We start from the raw sequence: 16297 nt of genomic DNA on the forward strand, positions 1-16297 counted from the left end.
CTGACAGGAAGTAATAAAAGTACTTCCTCCTAGTACTTTTCCTACTTGCTTAGCAAATATTGTACTTCACCCAAGGACATGAAAAGTACTTGGGACAAGTAGTTTCCCAACTTTTCACAAGAAAACTTCTCCCAAGTAGAATTCAGTACTGGTGAGTAGTAACTTTTTTTTAGAGTGTACGGCTGCAAAAAATCGTACCTTTATCATCATAACACAGAGGAAGGAATTTTTAAGTTCACTAAACTTAGTAATTCCCCGAAACCTTCAAAATTATCGGACATCCCAGGTAAAACGAATGGGCCGTGGTTTTTACAGGAAACTAGAAACTTTTCTTCTCACATCAGTGTTCAAAATAACTCTCTTAGAACATCCTGCACTATTAGAAAATCACTCTTGAAATTTCAAGTAAAAAATCTTGAAATTTTTAAAAACGAATAATTTACATGGAATTTCCATTGATCTTGTTATTGATAAATAAGTCAATTTTCTTGAATATTCAATGAAATTTAGTTTCTCAGGTTCATACAACAATGAAAATGACTGAAAATCGTGAAAATTCACGCAACTTTTCTTCTGAATTATTAGTCTCTTGAAAATTCAATTGATTATAATGCCTAATTTTCGCGATAGGTGTGAAAACCCAAATTGTCATTGAAAATTCAATGATCATTCATCATGAAAAACTTAATTTTATTGAATTTCTAAGATGGATCAGAAATTTCATGAGCTATTTAGTCTGCAATTGAATTCAAGTTCCAAATATTGAAAATTCAGATGCATTCGTTACTTAAATTTTAAAAAATTGCTAGCAGTTTGTGACAATCAGTGATCAAACAAAAGAGGTTATGCATTTGACTCACATACCGAAGGTTCGGGGTTCGAATACCGCCCAGTTATCTGGCGAAAATTAAGTCATGTGGCCATTTTTCCCATTGCATTGCATTTTCATGTCGAATTTTCTTTTTTATTCGTGCAATGGTGCGGCTAATGAGGGCGGGGAGGACNGGGGGGGGGGGGGGGGGGGTGATTCACAAAGGGAACGGTCTGTGAGAATCAAGTTCCATTTGCTTCATAAATCATAAATATATATATTTCAAGAAATGATATTTGTACACTGAAAGATTAAAAAGAAACAGTCTATCTATCTATCTATCTACACTGAAAACAAGCATCTAAATTTAACGCGCTTTAAGTGTGTAAAATCGTGTAGACACTTTTTATATGTTTTAAAGTGTGTATATATACAACTCACATGAAGTGTATACGTGTTACGCAGCATATGCGTGTAAAAATTACATGTTTCCAGTGTGTCTCATGATTTATTTTATTTATTCTCTAAATTCAATACAGTAGCGAAGCCGTAATCCGGGTTAAGTCGATTTTGACTATTGGGCAGTTTTTGAGAAATATCTCGGAATCTAAAAGAGATAGAAAAATTTTTGTACTGACCTTTTTTGTAGAGCCAATTAAGAGTTATAAAAAAGGTCGTGAGAAAAATTTTGCTCTCTCTTAGATTCCGAGATATTAATCAAAAACTGGCCAAAAGTCAAAATCGACTTACACTGAGAAAAATTTCAATGGTAATTTCAACAACAAGGGAATTGTCAAAGAAATTATATTTACAGTAACAATAAACTTTGTAGATTAAACTAGGATTCATCATTCGATTTACTATGTCAAATAGTGTCATCCACATTATGATGTAATTTCCACTTTAATGTAAGAGTTGAATCTACAATATTTATTGTTACCGTAACTATTCTTTTTTTGACAATTCCCTTGTAGTTGAAATTACCATTGAAATTTCTCTCAGCGTAGCTGGGTTTACCGTTTCGCTACTAAATATTTACTTTTTTTTTTAGATTAATCTAAATTTTTGGAATTTTTTTCAGTCAGAATTAATGAGATCCGAATTCTTCCTCTGGTTATCCATGCAGTAGTGCTCTTTCGTTCTTTTCAGTAAATACAATTTTTTTGCACAATATTCTGCTATTAAACACTGTCGACTGTAGCGTTTGTTAACCCCTTTTCTTGTAGGAAAGGAAAACAATGAAAAAATTAGGATACATCGAGGTTTCTAACGGAACAATGGGTGGATATATTCAAAATTCCTCTTTCCTATTTTTTAAAATGAATTTTCCTATGCCAGTTATAATTAACAGACCCCATTTATGAAAAAAAAATTATCAAAAAACATCAAAACACAAATTTCTTAAGTTGTTGAAAAGAAATCTGTTTTTTGCACCTCTATTCATTTTGCCACCTGAAAGTTGGAACATAATTTGAATCACTAATTTCAAGGTAATGCCCATTTTCTTGCAGAAAATTTTTCTTACCATTACACAATTGGAAAAGTAAATCTCACAGATACTTGAATCCATTCTTGGTGGTAAAGAAAATCACCAACGGTTGATTAAGGTAATGTTAAGGAAGAGGAAATTTAACTCGCCGGGAAAATCAGTTTTTCCAAAATACCCAGGAATCTGAGAGAAATGTCACTAGAAATTAGTTACATAATTACTCAATTCCACAATTTTCCACTCATTTCTAACAATTGGGGATATATTCTTAATAATTAATGATGTATCTCGGAAAATCAAAACTTTTTTTTCTCTGTGTACCTTTCCAGCTAGAGTCTCCTATTCCCCAATAAAGCTCCCTTTTAACTAGATCGTAAAACTCAATGTCTTCATTAGTTAATTCGTTCTACAAACGGGCAGACCGTAGGAATTACGCGTGGGTGGTCCTCCATGAAAATGAAATAATTAGTTCGGCATTTGGTCAACCATCCCATCTCTTTCTCTCTCTCTCTCCCTCCCGCTCTTTAGCGTCGATCACCTGATTTCCGTAAGTAAACTCGTATGACATTTATACTACAAAGAAATTGGCGTGTGGAAATCGATGACTGGAGTTCTCGCATAAATTACATTAGCATAGATCCGTAGAAAACAAAAACAACAAAGTAAATGTGCCGCTTTTGCTCTGCATGGAGCACAACCGCCGACTTTGTATTTTCTACTCCTCCTACTGGTCATAAAAAATTCATCGATATTTTTTTGGTTAATTTTAATTTACGATTTTTGATGAATCTACAAAATTCCTCGTAAATAATCATTAAGGTTTCTCGGCTCTGTTGTCGAGTCATCGCTTCTGAATAACTGTCTGTTTCTTTTTCAACATTCATTTCACTTTTGGAAGAAAAAATATTTTGATACTTCCGGATTTAGGAGGGATACAAGGTATTAATGGGAGTGATGACAAATTCAGATTCAATTTTAACGCCTGTCGGGGATAATCGGGGATTTGAATGGGGCGCAAGGGAGATGAGTGGTGGAATGATTCACTGCGAAAAAGAAATATTAAATAATTCGGTTGAAATATTTAAATTCTCTTGGTGCCAGATCCTGATTAAAGACGGAGGAGAGAATTGCCTAGAAAACTGTATCCTTGGCTTGAATGAAATTCATGAGAAATTATGGGATCTCTTATGACTTTCCGGGAATTCTGAAATATGATGATTACAGCATCTTTTCATGAATGAGCATGATTCATACATTATTTAAAAGTCTGCGAAAGGAGGTCATGTTATAGGGTCAGGCTAATGGTAGATGAATTTAGTAATTTTCACTGCTTACATAGAGAAAATGAGGGACTAGTTTTCACATGAGCGACATTTTCACTTACACAGTAAAAAAATTCAGTGCTAATGTCTCCAGTGTGAGGGGTTGAAGATTTCGGTGCTAAAGTCAACTCTTTTTGGAAGTTCATGTCATCCTCAGCTCTGAGTCAATTTTTGATATAGAGTGGATTTCTATTTTTAACAGTGGTGGTGTCAATTTTCACTCCATTCATTCCCGCATAGAAAAAAATATAAGCCAAACCTTATAAGTGAGATATAGTGATTTTGCCGGAATTATATCTTGAATATCCGCCTTGTATACCAGGTATATGCTAGGTATACGCGGTGGCATATATGTACACACATATATCCAATATATATCGCAAATATTGCATTTTTTGCCGAAAAGTATACCACATATAAGTGGATAGAAGTGACATATTTCTGTATATATATTTTTTCCATATGGGTTACTTAACGGGAGACTACTATGAGTTTTAAAAGTCGTGGGTTATTGGAGTGCGACTTTTCATACGTTGACGATCGATTATGTAGATCTAAAAACGAATAATTAGTGCAAAAAAATATTTTTTTAATTCTTCGTTTGCCCGAAAACGACGCTCCAGGGCCTCCAATTTTTGAGCTACCAAGGATTTTTTTTTTCAAAATTTTCGGAAAAATATGTGGAATAACAATTACGACCTAGTTTTTTTTAAATTCGCCTCTTACATGGCTAAATTTGCTTTTTTGTATTTTTTTACACAAATAGTGAATTTTTTTATATGGACTGTTTTTGGTATTTTAAGCGTTTTCGGGCAAACCAAGAATGAAAAAAAAAATTTTTTGCACTAATTATTCGTCTTCAAATCTATATAATCGATCTTCAACGTATGAAAAGTCTCACTCCAATAACCCACGACTTTTAAAACCCATAGTAGTCTCCCCTTAAAAGACAAAAGTAGTTTGACAGAAGGAAAAGAAGGTATTGCTTTCCTTCGAACTCAAGGCGATTGAGCGTAAGCGACGGTTANACAAAGAAATTGGCGTGTGGAAATCGATGACTGGAGTTCTCGCATAAATTACATTAGCATAGATCCGTAGAAAACAAAAACAACAAAGTAAATGTGCCGCTTTTGCTCTGCATGGAGCACAACCGCCGACTTTGTATTTTCTACTCCTCCTACTGGTCATAAAAAATTCATCGATATTTTTTTGGTTAATTTTAATTTACGATTTTTGATGAATCTACAAAATTCCTCGTAAATAATCATTAAGGTTTCTCGGCTCTGTTGTCGAGTCATCGCTTCTGAATAACTGTCTGTTTCTTTTTCAACATTCATTTCACTTTTGGAAGAAAAAATATTTTGATACTTCCGGATTTAGGAGGGATACAAGGTATTAATGGGAGTGATGACAAATTCAGATTCAATTTTAACGCCTGTCGGGGATAATCGGGGATTTGAATGGGGCGCAAGGGAGATGAGTGGTGGAATGATTCACTGCGAAAAAGAAATATTAAATAATTCGGTTGAAATATTTAAATTCTCTTGGTGCCAGATCCTGATTAAAGACGGAGGAGAGAATTGCCTAGAAAACTGTATCCTTGGCTTGAATGAAATTCATGAGAAATTATGGGATCTCTTATGACTTTCCGGGAATTCTGAAATATGATGATTACAGCATCTTTTCATGAATGAGCATGATTCATACATTATTTAAAAGTCTGCGAAAGGAGGTCATGTTATAGGGTCAGGCTAATGGTAGATGAATTTAGTAATTTTCACTGCTTACATAGAGAAAATGAGGGACTAGTTTTCACATGAGCGACATTTTCACTTACACAGTAAAAAAATTCAGTGCTAATGTCTCCAGTGTGAGGGGTTGAAGATTTCGGTGCTAAAGTCAACTCTTTTTGGAAGTTCATGTCATCCTCAGCTCTGAGTCAATTTTTGATATAGAGTGGATTTCTATTTTTAACAGTGGTGGTGTCAATTTTCACTCCATTCATTCCCGCATAGAAAAAAATATAAGCCAAACCTTATAAGTGAGATATAGTGATTTTGCCGGAATTATATCTTGAATATCCGCCTTGTATACCAGGTATATGCTAGGTATACGCGGTGGCATATATGTACACACATATATCCAATATATATCGCAAATATTGCATTTTTTGCCGAAAAGTATACCACATATAAGTGGATAGAAGTGACATATTTCTGTATATATATTTTTTCCATATGGGTTACTTAACGGGAGACTACTATGAGTTTTAAAAGTCGTGGGTTATTGGAGTGCGACTTTTCATACGTTGACGATCGATTATGTAGATCTAAAAACGAATAATTAGTGCAAAAAAATATTTTTTTAATTCTTCGTTTGCCCGAAAACGACGCTCCAGGGCCTCCAATTTTTGAGCTACCAAGGATTTTTTTTTTCAAAATTTTCGGAAAAATATGTGGAATAACAATTACGACCTAGTTTTTTTTAAATTCGCCTCTTACATGGCTAAATTTGCTTTTTTGTATTTTTTTACACAAATAGTGAATTTTTTTATATGGACTGTTTTTGGTATTTTAAGCGTTTTCGGGCAAACCAAGAATGAAAAAAAAAATTTTTTGCACTAATTATTCGTCTTCAAATCTATATAATCGATCTTCAACGTATGAAAAGTCTCACTCCAATAACCCACGACTTTTAAAACCCATAGTAGTCTCCCCTTAAAAGACAAAAGTAGTTTGACAGAAGGAAAAGAAGGTATTGCTTTCCTTCGAACTCAAGGCGATTGAGCGTAAGCGACGGTTATATATTTTTTCAATATCTGGAGGTTTTCCTCTGCATAAACTCTCTATTCATTCAATATGAAAGTCTCTGATTCATGATTCATTGAATCGAAACTTTTAATATTTTTACTCATTTTCATCTTCTAACACGAAATAACTGATTTCTTGTGGCAAGAAATTCTCACTTTATCATGAAATGTTCATATTCAAGTCATGAATACTTCACTGAAATCTGACATCGCCTGACGCATTATCCGGAATTCTTTTCCCAAGAAATTTATCCTCAAGAGATGAGATATTTGGCGCAAGAAATTAGTTTTGTGATACTATCACGATATTTCTCTCAGTGCGCGATCTGAAATGCCAGTATTGAACCATGATTCCATGCAACCGTGATTCCAAATGAATAATTGATCATCAAAACAAAAATTATGATCTAGGTGTCCAATGCATAGAGACCACCGGCGTTTGATTTCACACACTGACCGNGGGGGGGGGGGGGGGGGGGGGGGGGGGGGGGGGGGGGGGGGGGGGGGGGGGGGGGGGGGGGGGGGGGGGGGGGGGGGGGGGGGGGGGGGGGGGCAGTAGAAAATCCCCAGACTAAAACAGCGCCGCCGTCACGCTGAGGATTAAAGATCCTCATCGTGGGATCGACACTGCAAAAAGAAGAAAGCTGCTCGAAAAAAATGGAGTAAAAAGAAATTAGCAAGGCGCCAGGGAAAGTGTTGGTTTAACTCCTGAGATGCCGAGACCAAAAGCGAATTGGTGTCCCGCTGGGTAGTATTAGCTGGGGTCCAGGGTGAAGGCTTCTTTTAATCGAATAGTGCCTGGAGATAAACATCTCTGATAGCGAACTTATGATGAGACGTTTCCTTTTATATCATTAGATTAGTTGAACGTCGATGCATTCATGATCGATGGAATTCCCGGTTTTAATTATTTATTTTTGCTGGTGGAAAATGTCAGCGTGATTAATTATATCGTGAATGGGAAGATGACAGCGAATATTTTCTATTTTTTCGTTATCAGTTTTATACATCTATTTTAATTGGAGATGAGCTGCATATATCAATTGCCTTCAATTATTTCAGAATATGATTATGAAATTTCCTGAGAAACATATAGGAAGCTAATTTATTATTAGAAAAGAATTTAAATTTGATGAATAGTAGTAATTTTCCTGAGAGCGACATTGGATTCACTTTACACTGAAAGCAAAACTAACATTCGTTGAAAATTACCAAAAAATTCATTGTTTGGTTCGAATTTGAAAGTCTCAAACATAATAATTGCTCTGCTTCCAACAACAACAAAATATTTGGCTCAAGAAGCGGGTCATTCATACAAGACAGTCCTTTTTCAGGATAAAAATATCTTTTATAAAGGGGAGTTTATCAAGAAATATTTTGTCCCTAAATTCCAAGATTGCTGTCCGTAGTTTCCGGTAGCTTAGTTGGGAGAGTGCCTGGCGTGTAACTGGGAGACCCGGGTTCGAATCCCGTATGGGCGGTGCGGGATTTTTTTCTCTCTAAATTCTAATTCTCTTTGGATGTTAAATATCAAGGAAATTTCAAGGAATTTCGTCACTGAAAATTCAGAATTTCGTGGAAAAATCAAAGAGAACTGTAAATTTCAATTTCATTTTTCCCTGAAAATGAATAGAAAACCAGAAAATTCCGGTAAATATATTTTTGAATTTTTGAGACAGTGACACTGAATGTGATGTATAGGGGAAAAAATCAGGAAACTTCAGATTTCACTGAAAATTCAATGTAATTTGGCACTGAATATTCATATTAGATTGGAAATTCAAATAAATTAAGGAATTCTCATCTTTATGGTGCTTAAAATTCTGGAATTTTACTGAATTTTCAGTGAAACCAGAACTTTCATGATTTTTTTTCCTCTAAATCACATTCACTGTTGTGTCAATGTCCTGAAAATTAGTCGTCAACTGTCCATGAAATTTCATCTATTTTCTAACAGTCTAGGAAATTTTTCCCTCAGTGTAAGAACTAAACTAATGAATTTTGCTCATTCCAATAATAATCGTCAGATAGTTTTGTTCTGAAGCAATAATAGAGCAGGAATAATTCATGGTGTATTTTTTACCTGGATATTACATCCCACAAAGTCGTTCAATGTCTGTGATTAATTATTGCAAATATCCACTCGTCACTAAAGTTTTTATCCCCAGTTTTTAGATCACTTTTTCCTCGCATACCTCCGGAAGTTGTCCAAGCGTCCGAGTCACGCTCGACATGACGAATTCCCAGTATACGAGAGCCGCAGGTGCTGCAAAGTATCAATTCAAAGGATCACGCAGACTGACTTATTATCCGCCTCGACTTTTTCATTTCTCTCATTGCCAATTTTTAGTCTGAATGCCATTTGCCGGTTCCTTGACAAAACCAAGAGAACTTTACTTCTTCCATATTTTTATGAGTTTTAATTTAACCAGGTAATGGTGAATTCTACTCTGGCATTACGTTACGACGATTTGGTTCTGGTGCTCGTAAAAAAAATATGGTCGCACATTGGGTTTCTTTACTCCCGAGGTATTCAGGATCGAGTGAGTGTCCTCATCTTTTTTTAAGGAAAGAGTATATTCGCGCTCGAAAAAACGAAGACGCTATTGGACGAGAAATAATCAACTGGAGAGTTGGTGTTTTTATAATCATTCTTCGGGGAACTTGGGACAATGAAAGTTAATTGAGTCTGGAATGATGAGGTGCCTTCTGTCAATTTGGTGGCTTTTGGATTTGAGTTTGTGAATACAATTATTGTGTCATTGATATGAGAGTGGGCGCGCGTGGGAGCACATGACGTAATACAATTCTTAGATATTCAATCCGTTCGGAGGCGATCAACGTGTAATTTCTTTATTCTGTATCAGAATTGCTCACTAATACTGAATAACTACTTGACTTGTGAAATATTTAGATAGGCAATGAGAAGAATTTGTAATAAAACAGTTTCCTTCACGCCAAGGTTTTTTTTTATTGAATCACATTTCGCTTCACGATTGCGTTTCAAGCAGTAAGATTTGCTGTAATTTTGTAGATAATTTTCCCTTAACTTTTCTCTCCATGTACACGGGGGAGAAAAGTTTCCAATTTCCAGAATTAAGTTACTGCTTTCAACAAACTTATGGTTGTAGATGGTATTGTAGTAAGAATAAGAAACTGGTTATTTAATTTCAGAAGAAAATTTTTTGGAATTGGTTACAAAAAACCTACTTATTTTAAGTGAAAAAAGTTTTCAAATCAAGAGAACGTTGGGTTCTAAAATTTGGAAAATTTGCGTTCTTAAATTAAGAACCTTCGAAAGTTATAAAATTCAAAAACAGTTGAAAATTATCTCAACATCGATAGAGCCACGGTGTCAGATGATATACTTTGAGGAATCAATAATTTGTGAATCTGAGTAGATCAATTTCAGAGCACGAAAAATCATCAATTTAAGGACGCGAATGTCCTCAAATTGCAAACCCAGATGTTATTCCTTCAAGAAATTCAAGGTTTGAAGGACAGACTTGAGAGTTTTTTAGAATGAAAAAATGTGATCTAAATAAAAATTGCTGAGAGTGAGAACGTTTTTCTTCGATTTTCGCAGAAAATTTCAATCATTTCCAATTTTTTTTATTCTTATGGAGACTAAGAACAGTTTTTCTTTACTTAACCCATTGAGCATTACAGCAGTTATACTTAAAAAATCATAATCATCAAGTCAAGGTTGAGAATGCTTTCAATTTGAGAACCTGGATGTTTTTGATTCAAGAACTTCAAAAATATTATTTAAAAATCCCAACAGTTCTGAATTCCAAAACGAAGATCTCTCTCTATATTGTAAAAATCAAAATCGACTTCTAGTGATGAAAATTTTAGTACTTAAAATTGAAACATCAAGTTAAAATAATTAATAATAATAATAAAAATTCTCTATAAAATCGTGCAAATTTTACTATACGGAAAGGTAATCGTGTAGCGAAATGCCAAGTCAATAAAAAACACTTTATAGAATACATTTTTTTAAGGCTAAATCTATTTTTGCAATAAAAATTTTCAATTTCGACGCACGCTTCGCATATTTGGGACGAAAAAATCCGAAATTTTCGATCATTTTTACCAAGTGATTTTTTCGGCCCAAGTAGGACTTGTTTGACAACTCTGCTGTTTTTCTGTCAGGGCAAAATTCTTTATTTGGCTTGCATTTTTTTCCCCAATATAGGGTAAAGAATACCTAGAACTGGATTTCGCAACACGATTACTTGATTTGTTCAGTAATTTTTCCCCAACTTTTTTCTTCGTGTAATAGAAATCAGAATATTCGATCCAAATTTGAAGAAGTTTGGGTAAACAACCACATTACTCAAGACATGATCCTCTTCGTCGCCGGAAATTTACGGAAGAACCACATGAGTTTATACTCGAATATGATTTTACAGTTTTGACAAATTATCCTCATGTTTAGTAAATTTTCCCGAGTCAATGGAGAAAAATTCAGTATTCGTCCCACCCTTTTCGTCCCAATGTAGGGTGAACCCATTGAGCATTACAATGGTTATACCTAAAAAATCATGTTAAACTATAAAAATAAACGATTTATAACTTCAACCTACAGCATTGAAATAATTCCCCCAGCCGTCTGACCTCTCGCGTCTCGAATCACTTGGCTCGTTCAATTCACCTCTCCCTTCGATGTTCGCCGACTTCGCCTCGTTCTCCTAATGCGTTAACGACCGTGGCCTAGAGCCTTCCCGTCCGCTAAAAGCTGACAGGGTAAATGACGACAACGATGTCTCAAACGAGAGTTATAGTCAAACATTCACGGGATGAACGGTGAAAAGGGACAGCAGGTAAGTACCAAAGAGAGTCGCACGATTACAAGCTTAAGGTAGCAAACGCGGCAAGAGAGCCACGGCCTCGTAAAATTATCCGTAATAAAATTTTGATTTACGCTCTGCGTTCCGGGAAACGCTGAACCCCCTTCACTCTCTTCGACGTTGGTCAGAATACTACGCGCCATGACGCGCTCCACTGACCTTTACGCTCGTAATTACTATTTTCACTCGAAAATTTGCGAGCCAGGGCTTCACGAAGCACTTTGTCTTTTTTAAAAATTTATTTCTCTTTGAAAATGGTAATTATTTAGTTCGTTTTTTGTTGTGGTGCTGTGGCTCGTGCACGAAAAAATACTAATTCCGCGAAAAATTCAAGGGAATGAATAGTATTTAATCATTTATCGCTGACATTGACTGTTCGACGTCTTCATACGACCACGTCGTTTTCTTAAGGCTTCCTGTCAACTTTCTATTTTGGTGCAGTCATCCATTCCTTTAGTAGCCACACTAAGCGCTGCTTAGCTTTCAATAATTGTACTTGCTCAATTTTATAGTACTCTGATTTCAAATAAGGTATTTATGGCGGGGTGGGCATGTAGCAGGTGAGACGGAGAGGAATCTATTGTTCTCTCCCAAAAAACCAATCCCTGAACGAAAAAAAGATATTTCAATTACAAATTTTTCATCTATTTCGATCACTCTTTTGTTCGAAATAGTTTTTTAACAACTTTTCTATTTTTTTCCTTGGCTGTTGTATTCCTTCCCATAGGGCAATGGATCATCACAACTCCATTCGTATTTGCCGCGCTCACTCCTCCATGATTTCTAACCTCGATGTTGTCGCTATCCCCAGTTGCGCACGTAGAATGCCTATTTTTCATGAGGAAAATTTCTCTCCGTGTATCTTGAAAACTAGAATCGACAAAGTGTGCCCTTTTTCTGTGCACGTCCACACCCATTCTATACAAGGAAAATCTATTAATTTCAAATAATCCATTCCTCCAAATGTAGAGAATCCCACTTTGATTGTTACATTCCCCATAGAAGTAAATTTTCTCGATAAAAATTCCCAAAAAGTGGATCAACAGCTGTTGTTACATTTTGTCACCTGATAATCGAGATTCGGCACACATGCCTGTTCACCCAAAATCATTTCATCATCCGCACAATCCACAAACATCCAAATATTACTCTACAACATATCCATAAAATTATTCCCTCATCTCTTCTCCATCATTCTCTATTCAAATATTTACGTAAATCACGTAAAATCGATAGTCAATGGGATTCATATATTCTCCAAAGAATCCGATCACCGTACGAGCGAGCTCGATCACGTTCTCCTCGTCAACAATTTTTTGTATGAATTGAATACATTGAGGATACTGGGCTTCGAGAAATACAGCGACGTCGATCTTCTAACAGCGTTATGGATGAAGTAGGAAATGGACCTCCCCAGATACAATAGAAAAATGAAGATCACTTTAAATTCGCGAAGGTTTCACATCATTTGAATATCTCGGTAGGCGGAACAAATAGCCCAGTAAAAAATAGCCACCCCCAAAACGGGGCAAAACCCACCCAACTTTTCCCTTGGTCTATTTTTTCCATGGTCTATTTTTTCCGGGATTCGAATATCTCGATTTGATTGAAAACGGAAACAAGAATTTCGATGGAACATTCAGTGATAATTCAAACTAAAATTATCACAATGGAAAATGGAGAGAAAATATAAACATAAAATTTATGAAAAATATAACAAAGTATTACATTAACACAAACATTTATATTTGTGACCGATGGGCTTGAGACACCGCTGATAAAGCGTGTTCGCTCCCTTGCCGCGGAACCACCGTACTGATCTCACGCATGAATTACTGTTCAGTATGATTCAATTTGTCCGAGCAGAGCCAACATAATTTTGAAGAAACTGACATAAGTAATTTTCGTTTGAATAGAAGAGGGTAGGGCAAAACGTAACGGGAGGGCAAAACGGACGACTGACAGAAAGTTGGTAATTTTTGTTTTATTTCTTTCCTTCAAATCAAGAACACTGAATGTATTGAATTAAAAGTGAGTTTCTTGGATCGTAAACGTAAACACAGGGGTTTTATAGACAAGAAGTGTCGTTGAAACGTAATTTAATCAAATTTGCTAATCACTTCAAACCACAAATGATTTTGAATTTTTGTTTTTCCTTCCGAATGGAAGCAATTATCAATTTTCTGTCAGTGGTCCGTTTTGCCCACCTGGTCTGTTTTACCCTACCCTCCCCTATAATTGTTTTTCGTCAATTGATCCAAAAACAGAGTTTTAATTTACTTAAGCATAAAAGAATTGATAGGATTTTGAGAAAGCCTAATTTGTGAAACGACCTTATTTATTTATTTTTTTTATTCATATTTCTTTCCTACTAGTACAATTACCGTTCACTTTACTTAAACATAAAGAAATTGATAGGATTTTGAGAAAGCCTAATTTGTAAAACGACCTTATTTATTTATTTTTTTTATTCATATTTCTGTTCTACTACCATTACGGGTTTATAGGCTCTCCATTCATCTGCCTTGCCCCTACCACCTCTCTCTTTTTGATTCATCTACGTTACCATGAGCCGACTGACTCGTAGAAACTGCACCCCGTTCGGGCCAGAACTCCATGGAAAACCCCAGTCGTACAGCGGGCCAATTGCAGGGTCCTACTGTACGCATCCGTCACACTGACTGGATGGGCACCGTAATTCTACACACTCGCGCCTGGCGCGAGTGTCCAGAGTGTCGCGAGTGTCCGCGAGATCCAAGTACTATCCAGAAAAATCGCTGCTATCGCGCTATCTTGGACGATCGTCGGAGCCCCACGCTAATCGTGTGACCACTACTGTCGCTTAGGAATAATATTATTAATTGTAATGACCCCGAAAATCGAAAGTGGAAATTTCACGATATCTCCATGTTTCATGACCCCTAGAATCTTTCTATGACTTTTCCAAAGACATGTCTGTGTGTGTGTGCATGTATGTCTGTGAACAAATTTTGTGCTACGATTTCTCTTAAATAAACGATGAGAATCCAATTTGCTTTATGCCCATCGATGCGCCTCGATGGGACTTAGACCTGATTAAATTATGAACAAAATCGTCTCAGCGGTTCGTTAATTATTTAAATAAAACTTCAAAAAAAACTATCATCGAATTTTTGTGCTACGATTGCACTTCCATAAAAGATGAGAATCAAAGTCTCTCTGTGTCTATCGATGCGCCTTAATGAGACTTGGACCTGATTAAATTTTGAGTTGAATCGTTTCGGTGGTTTGTTAGTTATATAACTGAAACGAAAACTAAAAATTTATCGAATTTTTTTTGCCAGTCGATTACCGTGCGAATAATGTTTTTCTCCGGAATCTGGGTAAATTATCCCATTTAGAGTAAGAAAACAATGAGCGATGACACAAATTTTCAATTGTCAATAACAAGTATTAAGGGGATTAGTGACGGGATCCACCGAACAACTTTTGATACATGATGGGGGTGATGAAAGAGTTGGAAAAATGATGGACCCAACCCATTTTCCCCCGTATGTTAACGTAAATCGTAATTTTTCGTGTTTTTGCGTGAAAAATGCTCTTTGCACCACAGTTTTCATCCGATCCAGGTTTTCTTTTTTTTAGAATGTTTGTCTGACTTCAAAGAATAAAATCACGTATACTTTTTGCCTTACGTGGAATAGATCATGAAATAATTAATTTTTTCAATTTATTTTTTCTGCAATTCCTTAAATTAGAAATGTTGAACAAACTCAAAATTGAAGAAATTGAGTTGGAAAAAAAGGCTGTGATAAGAGAAGTCTCATTTTGCAATTGAAATTCCGCTTAGCCTCTGGATAATTGGATGTTGAATGTTATTTTATATTCCAAGAACCCAATGGAATGAATTTTTAAATTCCACGCGGCAGTCAATAGTATAGAGTGTTACATTGTCCATAGAGCCTATTCTTTGTGTCAATCATGGGCCATCTGTGATCTACTCAAACGCGCAAGGTTACCAGATATTTTGATTTGTATTGAGTCTGGACGTGTCCATCCGGACTATTTGTAATCTTAAAGAATATCTCAATGAGCAAGTGATTCAATAATTATTTTGAATATTGAATTCTCTATTTTTCTTTTATGGACATTAAATTTGAAAATAAATGTAACTAAAGTGTGTGATTTAGTTGTTGCACTGTTTCTTCTCGCTGCATTGTATTTTCTCTTTATATTCTTAAATAAGTTTGAATTCAGTTTCAATGTTATTTTTAAAATTTATGTTTGATGGTGACTTGGATTTTCATTATAATATGTTGGTTCTACTGAAATTATTTCTTTTGATTCTCGCATTCCTTGGACTAATTTCTCTTCAAAATCTTTTCTCTCGTGTTCAGTTCGACGATGGCTGCTATTCAGGATAGTATTATTACTGATTTCCACTGTAATTTTCATTGAGTTTATTTCTCTCATATGATTCATATTATTTGAATAATTTCTGAATTTGAACGTGGTGAAAAGAGGCAAAAAATCATAAAAATTACTACAGTCTCGAGCATAAACTTCTGAAACACAGAGTATCCTCCTATCTCTCTCGCAAGCCAAGACTGTAAAATAGGAGGGGAAGGAGTCGCTTGTTGGCAGGTTCCACCAATTTTCCACCCCCTCCCCACCTCTCATTCGATCACGCCAGGTTACTAAACAGGAGAGAATAACTCGCCCTTGCTTTTCAACTCCACTTTTCTTTTTACCCCTCGGGATTTTAGTTGGATTCAAACTGTTTCGATTCATGCTCGAAAAGTTGACTTTTCTTTATGCTCCCTTCTTCAGAAACAACGGCTCCTCCCCCTTCTCTATCTTGGCTATGAGTACTAGCGAGTCTCGATGTAAATTAAGTTTAATTAATTCCAAAGTTTTACGACTGAAATAGTGAGACTCACAAAAGGTATATATGAAAAGGAAGAATAAACGTAGAAAGTTGGAAAATTTTGACTTATATATTCCATGAAATTTTACTGGCTGGAGTTGATA

This window comes from Diachasma alloeum, unplaced genomic scaffold (assembly GCF_001412515.2).
Source record: "Diachasma alloeum isolate Michigan unplaced genomic scaffold, Dall2.0 Dall_scaffold_00313, whole genome shotgun sequence".
NCBI classification, from domain to species: domain Eukaryota; kingdom Metazoa; phylum Arthropoda; class Insecta; order Hymenoptera; family Braconidae; genus Diachasma; species Diachasma alloeum.